The sequence below is a fragment of the Cryptomeria japonica genome, chromosome 4, assembly GCF_030272615.1.
Source record: "Cryptomeria japonica chromosome 4, Sugi_1.0, whole genome shotgun sequence".
Taxonomy (NCBI): Eukaryota; Viridiplantae; Streptophyta; class Pinopsida; order Cupressales; family Cupressaceae; genus Cryptomeria; species Cryptomeria japonica.
In genome coordinates this window covers 584,169,861-584,185,534 of record NC_081408.1, presented here as the reverse complement: position 1 = coordinate 584,185,534, position 15,674 = coordinate 584,169,861, and the positions used below count along the sequence as shown (strand labels likewise).

Genomic DNA, 15,674 nt, shown 5'->3' with positions numbered 1-15,674 from the left:
TTACGACTTACTTTTGTAATAAAGTCACTTTAGTGACTTAATTTAGACTAGTTTATTAATTTAAGATTATTTATCATGCATTGTTTTATCTTCACTCTAAACTCTACATGTAATCAATTATCAAATCTAATAGAATATTTTGGTGTGTTCTATTTCGTTTTGTAGTAGGTTCTTCCTTATACAAACATTTGTTTCATCAACCCTGTAAGACATTTTGGCTATGTGACAATTAACAGTTTCCATGAGACCTTAAAAATTTACATCTTTCCTACGAACTCTGACTTATCCAGATCACCAATAGCACAAAATATTTCAGAAAATGTTTTCTGATTTAAATATAGTATACTGACACCATGATCAATGTTTATTTGCAATTATAGTCTGAATTGTTGCTGTCACAAATACAATTGTTATATATGCTATCATTATCTGTAAATCCATTTTCATATAGTAGTAGCAAGTGCCTATTATCATTATACTGGGGAAAGCGCTAAGGAATCAATGACCCGGGATCAATTGGAAGCAATATTCTGCACCTAAATAGATATTGTCTCTAACATTTAAGAACTTATTACCTTCTTGTTTAACAGGCATATTAATTTGGACTGACATTTTTTATCCTGTCGAAAACAATTGGTAGTTATTGCAGGGTTATCTCATTGTTTCATTATTTATAGTTTTCATAGTTTTGTCTCCTGTGTTTTTTAAGTGTTCAAAGTTTATCTCCAATGCTTTTTAAGTTTTCAAAGCAGTGAAGCAAACAATTTGGAAGCATGGAAATTATATGCAACATCACTGCAGGACATTACACAAAATCTCAATAAGACACAACAAATGTGCTCTAACCTGTAAATTAGATAGTGATCTTTTCCCCAGATAAAAATAAAAATTTATACCTTTGTGCTTTGTGAAAGGTTTCCCTAGTATTTTGTTGATAAGAAAAGATCATTTGAATTCTGGAATCTTTACAATTCTTAAAGATGCCTCATAAATAATTCAAAGTACCATCACTAGAAGAAAAGAATCCAAAGTAAAATGAGTATTTTTGTCAAACTCTGACAAGGAAACCTGATAAGGCAAAAAGGAGAAGAAAATTTATAAGGTCTCTAATGGACGCTACTATGATGGCTTTGTTAAGTTCAAGTTCAACGTGGTGCAAAATGGCAATCTAGAGAAGAAAAGGAAGAGGTGGAGTTATCTGGAAACCAAGAAGAAAATTTATTACTTCACCATTATACAAATAACATAGCCGAGGTTAAGGCTCCTGTCAAAGGCCTTATATTGTACTTTGTTATCACTTAGAAAGTAAGCAATTGATTATTAAAGGGAACTGATTGCAACATCAATTCAAATTTTGCTATGTCAACAGATGCACCAATTTTTCTCACTTTTGACATCACATATCTGGCCAACCATGCCAAGTACATCTTGACATTAACAACAATTTCTGTCTTAATGCACAGTGACAAATTCCATGCAATCAGTTTCCCCAATGTTCACTTCATCCACATTTTTGTCAAAATTCATTGAAGGATCACCTGTACAAAGTTCAACTCTGGTAGAAAACTCGAACCTTGGGCTTCAGCCCAACCCAGGCCAATGTTGGTCCTGCACCAAAATTAAACTCCACAACAATGCCAATATCAATTATACTACATCAATTCTCACCAAACAATCACCAGTCAGCATCAGAATTTCAATGCTCAGCCAGTCACAATTTCAGGTTTTGGTTACAGCTTTATCTTCTCAACCATCCAATTTTCTTGATATGTAGCATATGTAGAAAATAAATGAATTACACCTATCAGTAATGGTTTGCTTCTGGTAATTTCAAAAAGTTCTTATGTTTCTTTTAAAAAAATGGAAATTCTATGATCAATGAAAACTTCTAAGGCATTTGTTTGTTCTCACTTTGTCAATTCAATATAATTTAATGATTTCACTCATTGCACACTTCCTCCATTACATAGACAAACTACATTTCCTATGTTCATTTCCACCAGCTGCCCCTAGGTGGCACTGGCGATCTCTACTTGTGCCTGCCTCTATAAACTGGACTGTCCACAAATCCTAGATTACACCTTCATCCTGTAAATGTTATTCAATTTTCAATTCAAGATGCAAGTTATATTCAAGGTTATCTTTTCTTACAAGTATGTGTTATATCTTTAATATAATAAATCTGATTATTGTCTTGTACGTTGCAGATGAAAAGAGCATTTATCGATTTCAATGTCCTTCTCACAAATGCCGATTGATATATATATGTATGCAAGGAGGATCAAGCAATACCTTGACCGGTCATGTCTATTAGACATGACCAATCAAGATATTACTTGATTGCACCTTTTCATTTATCATTGTATTTACCAATCGGTGTATAAAACTTAACAAATCACCTGATACTAATCGGCATGTATACCATAAGCAAGACAACCGATACTAATCGGTATGTATTTAGTTATAAACTAAACCCGATAACAATCGGTGTTCACACAGTTAATATGTTTAACCGATATTTTTTGGTGTGCATACGATTCAATGTAAACCGATACCAATCGGTATTCTGTGCTATGAGATTTACATCCGATAATTATCGATAGTTAAGCATTGATCGGAATTTGCAAGTAAGGTTGAATATATATAAATCGAAGAATAATCATCAAATGAAGGAACAATAACTTGAAGTCTTTATCATAGTCTATCGATAAGATAGATGATTGCATGAGAGACTTCATTTATCTCTCATCCAATCATTTATCTTACCGAGGCTATCATGCATTAACACTCCCTCTTAGCTAGGTAAGATAAATGAAAGACAACATATCAAGCATCACAATTCCAATGATGATCAGTATTCCTTACATAATCTGACTCTTCAGAGAATCATATCACCTAATCACATGACATGAAATATCACCTAAACACGTGATACAAACATTCATCACATCAACTTGTGATGATAGGATATCACCTAAGCACGTGATATCAGTATTGCCTCAACATGCAATACTTAAGGATAAACATATGAGGATGATTAAATTCTCATCTTATCCAAGTTGATTCTCATCTTATCCAAGTTGTGGTATGTGCACTAACATTTTATACAAATGTTTTACCACAACACAGTCATGGCACATCCATGACATTCCAGAGATCCAACATGATAACTGATTTCAACATCATAAGATCGTCACCTTATAATGTCTACATACAAATGTTCATTATCTTGAGAGATCGTCACCTCTTAGATATGAACCCAGGGGATAAAATCTAAAATGTCCTAACATGACAAAAATGTTTACACATTAAACATCTTATTGATATGTAAATACAGATTACAAAGCAAATTACCTTTCTATCATACCTAAACCTTTTCTGAAGTGATCAACCTTCACTTTGGAAAGAGGTTTGGTCAAAATATATGCAGTCTGATCTCCTATACAAACATATTCTAATTGGATCACATTTTTGTCTACCATATCTCGCACATAGTGGTATGGAATCTCAATATGCTTGGATCTGTCGTGGAACACTGGATTTACTAAAAGTTTTATGCAGCTCTGATTGTCACAATGTATGATAGTAGGTTTCACAGGCTCTCCAAACAATCCCATAAGCAACTTCCTAAACCATACTGTCTCTCGGGCAGCCATGGAAGCTACAATGTATTCGGCTTCGGTGGAACTCTGAGCTACAAAAGACTGCTTTCTGCTAATCCAGGATATCATGGCTGAACCTAAACTGATGCGAACACCCTAAAGTGCTTTTCCTATCAGTCACATTTCCAGCCCAATCTAAGTCTGTAAATCCGTGTAGGTCTAGATCAACTTTCTCATATTTGAAACCAAGGTTTAGAGTACCTTGTAAGTATCTCATAATGTGTTTTACTGCAATCAGATGGATCTCCTTACACATAAACTGACTTAAGGCATTAACTGCATAACATATATCTGGTCTCGTATTTACAAGATACATCAGGGACCCAATCATTTGCCTATACAGATAGGATCTGAGGGTTGTGATTTTGCTGGTGCTTCCTTAAGTTTAAGAAGGTTTGTTTCCATAGGAGAGGTCATGGGTCTGCAGTTTAGCATTCCAAATCTCTTTAAAATGTTCAAGGTATATTTACCCTAGTTTAGTATAATCCAATCAGCATTCTGCCATACTTCCAAACCTAGGAAGTAATGAAGGAGTCCCAAGTCCTTCATATCAAATTCTTTAGCAAGGTATTTCTTACACTGATCTATGAGGTGATCTTTTCCGGAGATTAACAAATCATCAACATATAAAATCAATATTAGCATATCATCTTTGTTTTGCTTATAGTAGAGATTAGGATCTGCATCATTCTTGGAGAAGCCTAGTTTTGAGAGATAAGTATCAATTCTTTTATACCAGGCCCTGGGAGCCTGTTTAAGCCCGTAGAGAGCTTTCTTGAGTCTACACACATGAGACTCTACATCATGAATCTCAAACCCTTCAGGTTGCTCTAGGTATACTTCTTCTAAGATCTCACCATTAAGGAATGATATCTTAACATCCATCTGATGAACTTTCCATCCCGTTGATGCTGCAATGGCTAAGACTGCTCTTACTAAGGTGCATCTGGCTATAGGTGCAAATGTTTCCTCATAATCAATTCCTTCCTTTTGAGAGAACCCTCTGCCTACAAATCTAGCCTTGTGTTTCTCAATGCTGCCATCTACAGCGTGTTTGATTTTGAAGAGCCATTTGGAGGTGACAACAGATTTCCCAGCTGGCCTAGGGACAATTTCCCAAACATAATTTTTCATAATGGATTGGTATTCTTCAGACATGGCATCCTTCCATACTTGATGTTTAAGTGCATCTGATACATTAGTAGGTTCTGCTTTTGAGAGATCATTTAGGAGGGTGACGTAGTTGGTAAGTTTGTTAGGCCTTTTGCTTTCTCTGAAAGTTCCTGAAGGGGCAGCATATTTCTAAGCTTCTTCTACAGTTTTGGTGGCCCATAGTGGTCTTTTCTTGAAATTTTCTCTAGGTGGGTTTTGAGTTTCACTTTCATTTTCCTCAAGACTCTCTCCCTCTGAAGCTCAGGAGCAGGGTCTTCATCTATGCTAGGGGTAGGGATATAGACTTCAGGTTCTATTGAGCTTTGGGCTCTTTTAAAGGCTAAGTCTTCTTCAAAGATTACATCCCTACTCACTTCAATATTCCTCTGACCAGGTATATAGATTCTGTAGGTCTTGGAGGTTTCACTATATCCTACAAGTATTCCCCTTTTTTCCAAAAGGCTCTAATTTTAATCTTTTCTCCTTAGGTACATGAATATAGACAGGGCACCCAAATATCCTAAGGTGGCTGATATTTGGTTTTGTTTTAGTAAAGACTTCCTCAGGGGTTTTATCTTCAAGATGGGAGTGAGGACATTTGTTTTGTATATATACAACAGTGCTAGTTGCTTCTGCCCAAAGATTGATATTTAGATTCTGATCAAGAATCATGACTTTGGCAGCTTCTACAATTGTCCTATTTTTCCTCTCAGCTACCCCATTTTGTTGAGGTTTATAAGGTATTGTTAACTCCCTCTTAATCCCTGAATTTTTACAAAAATCTTTAAATAATTCTGATGTGTATTCCCCCCCATTATCAGTTCTTAGAGTTTTAATTTTATTTCCTGAGTAGTTCTCTGTTAGTGATTTAAACTCTTTAAACCTATTGAGGATCTCTTCTAATTCTTTACACTTCATAAAGTAGATCCAAGTTTTCCTAGAGTAGTCATCAACAAATATTACATAATACAAAAATCCCCCTAAAGAAGGTATGGACATAGGCTGACATACATCAGAATGAACTAACTCTAAAATTTTGCTTGTTTTCCTAGTACTATTTTGAAAAGCACCCTTAGCATTTTTTTACCTAGGGCACATCCTTTGCATGCCCCTGAATGATATTGCTTTAACTTGGGTAGGCCTGTGACAAGGTTTCTCATTGATGATAAAGCTCTAAAATTCAGGTGACCTAGTCTTCTATGCCAAACTTCATTAGCATATGTGGTTTCATGGATTAGGGCTAGGTTGGGCTCTGTGCACAGCTCATACAAGTAGCCTTGTCTTTGACCAATGGTTTTAGCTTTCTTGATGGATGAATTCTTTGGCCAAGCCAACACTCTATTGTCCATGAAGGTCACTCTGTATCCACTATCCTCTAGTGCTGATATGGAGACTAGGTTTCTCTTGATGCCTGGGACATATAGTACTCCTTTAAGTTGTAATGATACACCTGACTTTAGTTTGATGGTGCAGGTTCCAACTCCTCTAACTGGATGTGTGGAGTCATCTCCGATAGTCACTTCCTCATCATTCTCCTCTATCATGGAGTCTAGCACTTCTCTAAACCCTGTAATGTGTCTGGATGAGCCACTGTCAATCACCCAGGAGTTAACCTTGTTTGATGCTTGGTTTGTAAGTGCTGAATAGATTACATACTTCTCGGAGTCATCTTCCCTTTTAGATTTTCCTGCTTTGGCAAATGTGGCTTGTTGTTTGGCTCTTTCTGGACATTTGGCAACATAGTGCCCAAATTTGTCACATCTGTAACATTGAATCTGTGAAAGGTCCTTCTTGAAGGTGTTCTTGCGATGACGACCTTTTCTCTTCCTAAATTGTTTCTGCTTGCTTTTCTTGTTTGAGTTTGTATTTAGGACTTAAAGATCTTCATCTATATTCTTTTGTTTGATCCCTTTCTTATTTAACCTTGATTCTTCTTGGAGACAATCTGCCTTTAGCCTATCAAACTTTGGAAATTCATCCCTTGCACTGATGCCTTGGACGAATGTTTCCCATATACTAGGCAACCCATCTAGAGCAATGAGTGTTAATTCTTTGCTTTGGATCTCATATCTAAGGGTTGCTAGTTCATCCCTTAGGGCTGATATTCGCATGAAGTAGGCATTGACTGATTCTCCTTTGATCATAGCTATATGATTTAATTCTCTTTTTAAAGCCAAGGTTCTACTAGCATTGGATATCTCAAATGCATCTTCAAGTGCTTTGAACATGTTGTAGGCCGTTTCATGTTTCCTTATGATGGGCATAATATTATTTCTCACCCCATCAACTATGATTTTGATGGCCTTTTCATTTCCCTCTCTCCAAGTTGTTTTGTCAAGTTCAATCTCAGGTACTGCAGTTTCAGTTTTTACAAATGATTCGACTTTATTTTCTTTTAGAATCATCTGAATTCTGAACTTCCATGCTGAGAAGTCATCACCTCCTCCGAGTCTATCTTCAAATCTAATAGCGCTAGCCATTAGAAGAAATGTGATGTTGAATATATGCTTGTTTTGAATTTTCCACAAAATTGAATAGCCTCAAGTTCGATTTAACTATAGCTCTGATACCATGGTATCAGAGCCAGGTTCAGGCTAGGAGCCCCAAGCACACAAGAGGTGTGGCTTAAGGGGGGGTGTTGGTGTTGGAAATAATCCACACCCAGACCGACGATGGACTAGTCCAAGGGGGGCCAGTAGCTCAGTGGTAGAGCACTCCAACAATGTATGGAAGGTCCTAGGTTCGAGTCCTAGCTGGTCCATGTCTCAACACATCCAAGTGATCCTAGCACAAATTCAATATGCACTACAGAAAATTCTCGCAAACCAGGCCATGGTCACCAATACCTTCGGCCCATACACCATGGCACTCAACTTCATATTCAGGGATAACATCTGCTAAAGAATTTATGTTCAAGAGTCGGAGATATCATCATTGAGATTAAGCTTTACAATATGTACAGAAAAACAAAGACATCTGATTAAAATAAGATTAGAATTTGACCAGGTTAGTTCTTCTCTTGCAATGGTAGCTATGTGGGGAGTGGAATTGCCAATCCTCAGGAACTGCATGCCATGGATTAATGATTCTAGAAGGCTAAGTTGCTTGCAAGTTGATGATTCATGTCTCTAACGTTCAAACTAACATGACTATCATTCTGACGTTACCAAGAGTTCAGCCTGCTCATGGAAGATTTCCACTACTTGGCATCAAGCATTTTCTCATGCCAAAAAGAATTGATTGCTTGGAAACTATATTCATGATTATCAATTATTTATTGATTTCATCCACAACTTCAATACCTAAAAACATGTCAAAGTGAGTGATTGATCCACACCATGGGACCCAACATGGGGGTATGGGGGACAACGCAATAACCTAATTAGTAAACTACTATGTTCTAACTTCTAATGAACATGCAACAGAATACAACATAGAAAACCGTCAAACATTCATGAAGAACAAAGAGATAGCATAATGATCAGCAATGTTACACCAAGTTTCCCAGACAGGGATGGCAGGGGACGTCTTTTTAAGAGTCCAATTTCTGGGACAGCTATTGTAAAAAGGGAAAATTTTAAACATATAGGGAAATTTCAAATATTCATATGCTAACATTGATGACGCATTCATCATATACCTATATTCCATGGTGTTTCATGGATAGGGGTGGCAAGACAACAGAGAACAGGTTTCAGGGACAGTGGGGTGACGGTATATAAAGACAGTGACAGCAGTATAGCAGTGATAAGTATATCATGACAGCAGTGACATCAAGCAGCAACAATAGTACAACAGTAATAATTATGTCATGATTCAGATTCATTGTTAACGACATAAGTTATATAATAGTTAACACTATTCTTTTAAAGCCATGAAGGAATTTTAAAACATTTATATAATAGTTAAAAGTTGTATAAGTTAATTAGATTCATGAAGGACTCTGAAAACAGTATTTGTTTAATGTCATGAAGAAAAAAAAGGTTTGAACATTAGAAAAAGGAATCTTTCCATCAAGGACATCCAACCATCTCTAGGACAGTCAAGATGTCCCTAGCTGCCTCGGAGACAACCAAATGTCCCTACGATTTTCTTGTTATTGCAACATATTTCTAAAACATTTTGGAATTTTGAATATTTTTGGGAATGGCCAGAGGGCATCCCCAACTGTCCCAACATACCCAAACTGCATTGGGATTGGGGACAAGGGTTTTGTTGAAGATATAGCAGCGATAGAGATCATCTATGCCGTGTCCTGATTTATTTCGTCTAAGTTTTGACTCTTTAGCTTCCGTTCTCATCTTGTCTTGGTTGCTGTCGGTGACCCTTCATGTTGCTACAGCTGACGGTGAAAGTGATGTGGCTGTCGGTGAAGATGATGAGGTTGTCGGTACAGGTGTAACTGTCTGTGCCTTTCCCTCTCCCTTTGTGTGACTCTTCACTAGGAATTCCAATGTGCTATATTATTATTCTTCCTTGTCTCGTATCCATTTCTTCTTCTTCTTTGGCAGTTTTATATATCGGCTTCTTCTTCCTTGTAATTGTGTCTGTCAGATCAGAAATATTGTGTATTCCTTCTGCATACAAAGTTTCTGATATTAGTAGGCTTTGGATTGTATTCGAGTTGTATCAGCTGAGTTCATTTTATGATTGATTCATAGAGAATCGAACTCTTATTATTATGATTGATAGTATTCTGAGACTATCATCAGTTGTATTATTTTCTGAGATATAATAAAGTTAATTTTGAGTGGGCTGTGTTTTTCACCCTCAGGTGGAGGGTTTTCGCTTGATAAGGGCTTGTTCAATTGTGTTTCATTATTTATTTTCTGTTCTCAGATTTTCAGATTTTCTGGTTCAAGTTTTAACAGGTTTCAGGGTCGAGACACGTCCCCGTCAAACACAATCATATCACTATAGGTCTTTATTACATAAAATTAGAGATAAATTCAGAGTTCGCATGAGAGTCGAACAAATTACTAAAATTTAATTGCTTTCATAGATCATTGTAAATGTGCATATGATATATAATATATAAAATTAAAAAAAAAAAAAAGCCCAAAGGCTATAAGTTTCAACTAAAAAATGACAAAAACATAGAAAATATGCCACTCCCTCCGCACTTACAAAGACCTCGTGCATTCAGTGAGCTTCTCTCCCTCGTCATAGGATTGTTGTGGTTGACACAAGCAACACCAAATCATTGACTCTGTGTTGAGATCAGAAAGGAGGCTGCCTCAATAAGACCACTGTCCCAAAGTCTTCTCACTAGCTTATTGCCTTTCCAAATGTGGTCTTCAAATTCTATTTCTTTGGCATTGATGCATCCCAAATTGGTATGCTTGATCTAACAATATTCAGACACTAGTTTAGAAGTAGAATCTACCATTTGGAAATGTGTTGCATTTTGATGAGAAAGGTCCCTCTATTCACTTATTTTACACTTTGAATATTTGTTGCCCCCTAAAATCTGATAGAAAACTTGCTCTTTCAGGGCCAAACTAGCACCCTTTAATGACTGAAAAGATAAACATATATTTTTCCACTGAAATCCTAACTATTCTGTTACTGAAAACTGCTGTGTTATGATAACAAAAATCAGTTTATTGTCATCTACATTGAGAGCGCACCCACTCATATCGATGCAGATTCCAGCTGGGCAGTGTCTCATATGCATATTTGCATAGAGAAGGATAGGACTGAAGGCCTCCTCCAAGAAGTTTGTTGGTGTTCCATCTCAATTGAGTGGGAGTAGGAGATCTGATGGCTTGGGGTGCCCATCTCACCCACCCAACTCTTTCATTCATTCATTCAGTTGGATCTTCTTTCAACCCAACCTTTCATCACAGCATTACTCTTCTCATACTGTGTTACTTTAAATGATGAGGTGGAATCATTCTATGACTTAAGCCTTTGCTTCATGTTGTCACAAAAGTTTGCACCCTTGTTGAGGTATCAACTCAGCAACCTTGTGAAACATGGAAACAACCCCCAAGTGTGGGACCATGCGCAAAGGGGTTGAATCTCCGAAGAAGGCTGGCTTCCTTCTTAATCCAAGTGCAGGTGTTGAACCAACTCAACACTCCAAATTCTAATTCTAAACCTATCCTAACAACTTGCAAAAAAAAAGGGAAGAAGGAAATGCTAAAATGAAAGGAGGTTAAGCACCAAGATAAGAGATGTTCCTCTCCCCACCCCGAGATGACACAAAGAATCAAACGTAATACCCTGGAGATGCACAAACTTCAATTGCATGAATGACCCCAAACGCATGTATGGAGGTTAGAATTTGTTGAATGTCAAAGGGGAGAAGATTTCCCACAAGTCACACTTAGAAACAAGTTAACACGGCATATATGTGAGAGAAAAGCCACAAAACATGCACTTTTGATGAAGCTAAGGAAACATACACAACATGCATAAGTCGAAGAGAGGCAAGAATGATGATTTCAATTCATTCTCAAGCCAATGGCCAAACTTACAGTTGCAGAAATGCAAGAAATAATACAAATCTTCAAGAGAAGTGAAAGAGCAGAGAGTAACTCAAACCAGTAGGGAGAGAACCCTTTAAAATGAGGCTTAGCAGCCTATATATAGCAAACTGGTCGCAGAGGAGAGACCAAAGGTCAAGGAGAGGAAGAGTTGACCCTAGTGTGCACAAAGGAATGTCAATCAAGGAAGGCAAGGAGATGCACAGACTTGACATGGTGTGTATGCAAGCAACCTGGCCATACCCTGACAAAGCAATCCGAAGAAGAAAAGTACTTCTAAAAGGTGGATTGCCTAACATTCCAAAGTCAAAGCATGTAGACCTGACATGAAGGCCATCAAGTAACCATAAATAAGCATGGCCCTAGACTCCATTTGATGGCAACTCTGCAAAGACATTAAATGTGCCCCTGTAGCTCCATGAATGAAAGTAGACAAGTCACAGGGTTGGTGGAGCATTAAGAGCCTTGAGTGTTGATCATGTCATCTGGAAGTGTTGCAAGTCATCGCAAGTCGGGCCCCACTGCAAGGGGAGAGGAGTCGGGAACCCCAAAGTTTCGGGATTCCAAGACCAAGAAGGAAAAGGCTTGTAACTTGGGGGTTCCAGGATTCCGGGGTCATGAAGGAAAAGGCTTGGAACCTGGGGATTCTGAAGTTCCGGGATTCTAGGGGTTCAAGGAAGGAAAAGGCTTGAGAACTGGAAATTTCAGGATTCCGGGGTTCAAGGAAGGAAAAGGCTTGAGAACTAGGAATTTCGAGATTCCTGGATTCCGAGGGTTCAAGGAAGGAAAAGGCTTGATAACTGGGAATTCTAGGGTTCCTGGATTCTGGGGTTCAAGGAAGAAAAGGCTTGAAAACTAGGAATTCCAGGATTCCAGGGATTCAAGGAAGGAAAAGGCTTGAGAACTGGGAATTTCAGGGCTCCAGGATTCTGGTGTTCAAGGAAGGAAAAGGCTTGAAAACTTGGAATTCCAGGATTCTGGGATTCCGAAGATTCAAGGAAGGAAAAGGCTTGAGAACTGGAAATTTCGGGATTCCAAGGTTCAAGGAAGGAAAAGGGTTGAGAACTAGGAATTCTTAGATTTCGAGATTTCAGGGGTTCAAGGAAGGAAAAGGCTTGAGAACTGGGAATTCTGATGAGACAACACTTAACATTTCATGATTCCATTGGCTTTATCTTTGATCAACCAAGGCAATGTTGGCCCATGGAACATATCTCTAATCGGTTCTTATTGATGGACCAAGGATGTCCTAAAATGACAACACTTCCATCTCTTTGGCCAACTACTATCAAAAATTGGGGTGGGTGTGGTGGATGGTAAAGTTGCCCATGGAGTGTAATTGTATCATCTAAATAGAATGATTGCCTTGACCTATTGGATGGATGTCATTTCCCACGGAGCCCTCATCAAGATAAGTTTGAGAGTGAGAAGATTAATTTCAGCTAGGAGGAGAGGAGGATACCAATAACCAACCTCAACTATCTATTCATTGACTCACCAATACCTTTATCTAGGGGTTTCTTTGTGCCCTTCAAATTATAGGTCCCAGCCACAGGATAGAAATTGTAGGAGGATGAAGGTTGGGGTGGGTGAGAGGCTTTATCCCCCCGCCCATCCTCACATGCAGTTATCAATCAATTCACTACTTTAGCCCCCCACTCAGTTCAAGGTTGGAGATGCCATTATCCCCCACTGAATTCAAGGTGGGAGATTCAATTCGGGGATGGGTGGGGAGCTCAAGTTCACTCGGAACAATTAAATATCCCCCCCCCCCTCATCAAGTTGAATCACTTTTGGGGGCTGATAATTGATCGCTGGTGTGAGGTTCTAGTGGGAAGGTTGTATAATTGAGCCAGCTTCATTAAAAGGGTGTTCAAAATGTGTGTATGAGAATTTGATGATCCACTATTCTATGACTAAGATCTCTGCCATTATATGTTGCAAACCTGCAATTTTTTAACTGCAAAAACAACTAAAAATTTGTTGTTTTCAGTGATTGAAAACTGCCATCTTGGGACTGAAACATCACCTTGCAAGGTAAAACTAAAAACAGAGCTTGAAATCCTAGGTATTGTTTTGTCTGATTTTACCTTGAAAACCCCGCTATTTTGCCAACTGGAATGGCTAAAAACTGCTTCCACATCTTACAAAGTCAACTCTGACAACATGTGATTGTCATACACTATAAAGGAGCTTAAAAATCTGTTGGGCTGAGACTTGTGTGGGGGGCCTGTTGATGTGTTTTTTATGCACATAACATTTCAAAATAAAATACCAAGGTAATTTACCCTCTCTTGAACAAAATCACCTCAGATGCTAAGAATGAGATCAACTAAAATGATTCCAAGGTTTCTACATGTCAGGTCTTGACGAGTGGGTAACTCAATGGTCTATGTGAATTGTTGTGTTCACTTGGGGACTTACGCAAATGTTTGGATTATCATGAAGATGCAGAGTAGGCGTGCTGACAACTTAAGATTTATCAATAGGGCTCTGGATTTTACTTCTTACTAAAAAAAGGGCAAAAGGAATAGGGTTCAGGAAATCTATTCTAAGCCTAATAATGTAGGAAATGATGAACAGATCTAGTGGAATCAAACTAGGCGAGGTCTCACAAACAGGTATTGACACAAGCTTAGTGCAATCGTCTAAGGTATACTTAAAGATTTTCAGGCTATCACCATCAAATGTTGACACCATCCAAGTTGATGCTTGTCAAGGGACGCATAATAGTTCAAGTTAAGCTTACTTAAATTTCCAGTTGACCACACAAAGCGCACTTACCAGCGGCAAGAGGCTAGTGGTATGGATTAAGGATTCCACACAAATGAATTCAACAAATCTTCCACTCAATCTAACATACATGAAAATAAATTATAATCTAACTTGGAGGAATTGAGAACCATGAATGCAAAGACAACACTTGAAGAGCAAAATCACCAACAATTGACCAATGATCATGATTCAAATAGCTGCAGCATATACCAACAATTCTACAAAAACTCTCTCTTACAAATGAGAGACAAGGAGGCATATATAGAGTCTCTTACAAAATGGATGGCCTAGATTGATCCAAGATCAACGGCCGAGATCATGCCAACAAAACCCTAGAATTGCCCTAATTAGGGTTTACATCAAAAATGGTGCCACCTACATATGGCCCAATGAAAAGATACCTAGTCATCAAATAGGGAATCTTTTAGAAGATTCCTCCGTGCATCTCTCTCTCTCCTAGCATACTCCAAGAATCTAGCCAATACTGAATCTAACTCCTCCATGGAAATGCTAGGCAAGGTATCCTATTGTAAATCAATCACGTTCAGTGAATCCAGGCAAGCATCCAAAGTGTTCTTCCATTCTGGTTCTGCGAACTATGAACATGAATCAACAAAGAGACCAAGTCGTCCATCTGACTCTTCTTCAAAGAGTCCAACTGGCAAAAATACATAAATTTCATCTTGTCTCTTAATTCGGTCTAGTGTAAACCACTAGCATCACTAACATCAACACCCAATAATTCCTCAATCGAGGCAAGGATCTTCATCTGAATGTCCTGAATCAATCCTTCCATCTCCATACAACTCGACTGGGCATTCTCATAAGTTGATTTCTTCACGGCTAATGAACAATACCAGCCATGGAAATTGTATCTGTCTCCACTGTGCACAATGCTCTCGCTGACCAAGGTGGAATTAGGAATCTTCTTCAAAGCCTGGAGGTGTGGAATAGTCTTCTCTTGAATAGGCCAGAATTCTTCCCAAACTCCCTCCAGATACTAGATTCTAAATGTGAGCCTTGTTGTCCTATCATATGCATGGACAAACTGAGTAAGGAAATCATCTGCCTGCTTTCTTGTATTCTCAATCCACTTTTCCACCTCCGAGAGTGTATCTCTCGCTACCTCATAGTGTGAATGCATTCCATGGGCAAATGCAATAGGGGAAATAAGGGTGGGATTTTCACACCTTATCCCTGCAATATACTCTCTAAGTCTGATATTCTCTTCTTTGTACCTTTCTTTCTCCGCAATCTCTCTGTCTAACCTTGCATCAATTGCCTTGAGGTTTTCACCAACCTCCTGAAATTCTTGCTTTCTGGATGTACGACCAAGGGCAACTGAAGTGATCTGGAAATCCATAGGAGTAGCAACGTCCGTTGTCATGCCGGCAATAGGAACCGCAATCTGCACAATCCGCATTCCTGTCTCATCTCTAGCTATATGTGACAAAATCTCCGATCTCTTGGGTCCTTTCTCCTCAGCACTCCTCGCTAGGTAGTCATCAATGTCATCAATAGGTTGTACCTCTACAATTTTCTTACTTTTCTCCATACTTCTCATCAGCCAGTTAGGAATAGCGGCCATCTCCAT

At 38.3% G+C, this 15,674-nt stretch overlaps 1 protein-coding gene across 2 annotated transcripts in view; it reads right to left on the bottom strand.

Moving 5' to 3' along the window:
• Positions 1-15,674, bottom strand: part of LOC131076267 (uncharacterized) — a 101,094-nt gene that overhangs the window by 56,186 nt on the left and 29,234 nt on the right. The gene's annotated exons all lie outside the window — the stretch shown is intronic.